At 37.8% G+C, this 4,084-nt stretch overlaps 1 long non-coding RNA gene across 1 annotated transcript; it reads right to left on the bottom strand.

Annotated features, from left to right (window-relative positions):
- Positions 1-309: 309 nt before the first annotated feature.
- LOC120608551 (uncharacterized) lies at positions 310-3,741 on the bottom strand. Its single transcript, XR_005654422.1, has 3 exons — positions 3,654-3,741; positions 3,510-3,563; positions 310-2,373 (listed from the first exon to the last, which is right to left on the bottom strand). It is a non-coding gene; the product is annotated as an uncharacterized LOC120608551 (long non-coding RNA).
- Between the last annotated feature and the right edge of the window lie 343 nt (positions 3,742-4,084).

The following is a 4,084-nucleotide window of genomic DNA, read 5'->3' as shown; positions in this document are numbered from 1 at the left end:
ACACAGAATTTAAATAGTGGCATAGCTGAAGCTCAGAGTGCGCACTTCAAAGAAAATGTAAGATTTGACCCACACCTGAGATGTGTGTTGTTATGACTATTAATTGGATCCTGAAGTCTTCATTTTAAAATGGCCATCAACACAACGCATATTTACTTAGTAGCTCTTATGGTTTTTAATTGGTAAATGACAGGGGTTAGGTAGTGTTAGCTTTGTACATGAGAACAAAAAGGACTATTTGTCAAAAAAAAAAACTATTTTAGGGTTTTTTTATTTTTAATCTACTGTGAAGCCATTATAACCATATAGTGTAGTGATTAAGAGAACAGGCTCTGTAGAGAGACAGCTTGGTTCAAATCCTGGTTTATAACACTTGGCAGATTACTTAACCTCTCTGTCTCAATTTCCACCTATTTGAAACGGGGTGATAATAACCTCATAGGATTGGTGTGAGAATTCAAAGAGATAAATCATCTTAAGTGCTTAGCACTGTGCCGTACATAAAAAAAAATACACATAAATGTTTACTTTTATTATAATTAAGGTTCAGATTAATATGATTGATGCCAGATGAGTACCAGCAACAATGCCAGTCTCTGTCTTTGAAAACTCTACATCTAGGAAAGTGGCATGTTATCTTGTGATCTTATTACTAAAGAAGATTTTAATACTATTGGAGTTCCCTCAGCCTTCTCACTGGTTTATTTAAGAGCAGTCCTTCCCTTATCACCCCTCCTTCTGCATGCAGCCTCCTTCAATCAGAATCTATGACTCTGTTACTTCTTCAGCCCCTTACACTTATAACCTTTTATAACTTTGTATTTTTTACTTCCACGTCTCTCTTTTCCAACTAGAATATAAGCTCTTTGAGAGCAGGCAGCATATCCATCTATATCACTTTAAAGCTTGCTGGGTGTATTTTCCTTGAGGATATAAGATGAAAGGAACTAGCTCTTAGAAAAATACATCTGTTGCTGCAAGTACCTTCCTAAGCTTAGAGAGAAATTAGAAAACCTTGCATGCCTTCCATCAATCAGCCTACTTCAGCACTGGTAAGACGTCAGCTACCCTGAAGAGATTATTAAGACAAAAAGACTAAGGAGGTGAGAGGAGTAAAGGATTAGAAAGACGCTTTTTAGCGATTTACATCTGTACTTTAAACTTCTTCACAAAAAGTCATATTTTCCACATATAGAAAGAGAGTTGGGCTCATTATGTTAATTTAGGAATTCAAGGCAAAGAAGTTATGAGCCGACACATAAAACTCCATATCTATTTATCTATCTATCATCTATCATCTATCATCATCTATCTATCAATCATCTATTGATAGTCGGTGCCTCCCTCTTGGAGTCTATGCAGGTGAACAGCAAATCTGAGGGCACCATCCTCTTATGCACAATTCTGCTCATCTTAATGATAAAGCCAGTTGGCCATAAACATAACTAGGGCTCCGATTAACACAGCTGGCGTGCTGCTCTCAGCAGTCGACACATAGCCTTTTGCACCTACAGACGACTCTGCCGAACTCACTTTCATTACTGTACTGTTCGCACAATCATTGGGAAACAACCACAGCCTTGTGGGTGGTTGACCAGACACCAGGGGTGAAGACTGCATTTCTAGTGTGTCTGCCACTATTTTCTTTAATGATTTTGCCAATGAATACGGTCTCCTTCCTTCTGTCCTTTAGAATGTCTATGTTGGGCTTCAATGATCTCAAAGCTAATGGTAAAATATGCTCCGTGCAGCACCGCTCTGTCGAGGAGATTTGAATCATTATCTGTCCTCTTCCTCTGGACAGACTGTAGGGTTAAATGGCTGGGGTTTTTGAAACAAAAGATTTATACTCCATTTTCTTTGTACTATCCATCCATGCCTCCTGTAATAGGAGCCGGTTGGCGAGCTCGGCGTCTGGGTTGTCATTTCTCTTGCATGGTATGTATTAGAGTCCAAACGACCTCTACACCATCAAGGTTCCACAAACCTTAAATTTAAGCTACCTGCTTCACCAAAGTACCTAAAACAATAACTTTTTTATGTTGCAACAAACATTACATTTAATGAGTACAGTGCACATGTAATGATACAGTGAATCAGTGTGAAGCCTCAAATAATGATTTCTGTTGGCACTATAAAAGGAATGTAATTTTTCTTGTTGAAATACCATTTTTCAGTTACTGCATGAGTGATGTGGTAATTATCCCCTACACCTGGGATTTAAATCCAATCCTACAAGCCCATTTTCTGTTTGCAAGCTGTCAGGCTGATGCATAGGCTTTGTTCTTATCTGGCAGTAGGCAAGGAATCGGTAATTCAGAAACAACAAAGCCACTGATGGGTCATCATGTAATCTGCACTGAAAATTGCAATCTGTAATGAGATTGGAAACGCAGATGAGGTGACTAAAATTGATTACCTACCATATCTGAAAATTTAAATTTTATTGCACAAATATGATCAAACTAGTCCATAAGTTTGGGGATTAGTTGAGAAAGAATAAAGATTACTTTTAAATTAGGTGAATGTAGATAAGTTATTTAAATGTAAATTATTTGCTTTATAGCAATACGGTTGGTCTGCAGGGTGATTCACATGACCACATATTTTAAGTTCCCTGATGGCATCGTTTCTGCCTGGGAGTTCCAATTAGAGATGACATATACACTTTCAACTCTTAAGGGGAGTGCAGCAAAGTGGACCATGAATGAAACTCACACCAATCTCCAAGCCATAAAAATTCACCTTTTATATGCTTATTATGGAAAAAAATAATCATCCAGGAGCCTTGGGAGCTTTAAAAAACAAGCAGCAGACTGCGCTTGGAGTATTTGCAAACATTTCCCCCATCCCTATACACACATACACTATCTTCCAAGGGGTCAAGCTTTGTTGGTTTAGCTCAGGAGCAAGAATGACAGGCTCACAGTCCCCTGCTTCCTGTAGGAAGCACATACTTATAATAATAGAACTGTAAGAGCTACTGGTGATATACTGGTCCAACCTCCAAGTCACTATGAACATCTCTGTACTTCTTATCAATAACATGATAATAAACCCTACCATTGGAAATTTGGTAGAACTTAACGATATTAAAACAAAAGGTATATCTAATTAGGCATCATTATCATTACACAATTTCAGAAATGAATGAAAACATGTTCATTTAATGCCACCAAAATATTTCATCTCTTAGTCTAGCTTCCCAGAAAGTATCCATTAGGGTGCCAAGAAAGAGCATTGAGAGATCAGCTTCTGCTTAAGGGAGGATTCTCTAGGAAAAAATACATACCATCAAGGCTCAACCTCCCTTTTTAGGGAGTGTCAAAGCAAACATGTTTCCATCGCGTGGGCTTCAAGAGCTTCTCCCACTTTGGGAAGTTCTTCCCCCACCCCCATAGATTATGAAAAAGAGTTTCCCTCTGATAAGCACAGTTGAGGAGCTAGAAGGACACATTAGTGAGGAGTAGGGCCGCATACTCTAAATTACTCTCCAGCATGAATCTTACCTTCAGAAGTGCCTTCAGTTTCACTGGTGGCCAGCCTTTTCCCATAATCTGGCCCTATTCAGAAGGAAAATTCTTAGGAGAAATTTTTGTTTTTATTATTTATTATTAGTTTTGTTTTATGTTGTTTTGCTTTGGTCTTCTTACCTTGTGACTTTCCTGTTCAGTTCCTCTGAGACCCAGTGAAGGTCTAGTGGCAGCCGATGCAATAAATAGTCATTGATGTTGATCTACAAGTTCCAGAATGACAGGCTCTAGCAGTCTAAATTAATATTTATCCGGCTTCACATTCCATTGTTATTTATTGTAACCATTGTGTACATTCTTCTTCCAAAGGAGAAAGAAAAAAAAAAAGGAAGGAATTGCTTGTTAAATTATTAAACTATAAAAAGATTTACGACATTCAAGTACCATCTACATCCACGAAACTGCTTTCTTTATTCGTGCTCTTTTCTGTTTCAAATGTTAAACCCATTCCTTCTGCAATGAACTCACTTTCTCCTTTGCATTCATCTTTTCTGAAAAATCTTCCTTTACATGAATATTTTTAATTCTCCTTATTTCTAGCCTCCAGATCT

This window comes from Pteropus medius, unplaced genomic scaffold (assembly GCF_902729225.1).
Source record: "Pteropus medius unplaced genomic scaffold, Ma_sr-lr_union100, whole genome shotgun sequence".
NCBI classification, from domain to species: Eukaryota; Metazoa; Chordata; class Mammalia; order Chiroptera; family Pteropodidae; genus Pteropus; species Pteropus medius.
The sequence above is the reverse complement of the archived record's forward strand: the minus strand, read 5'-3'. Positions and strand labels throughout refer to the sequence as shown.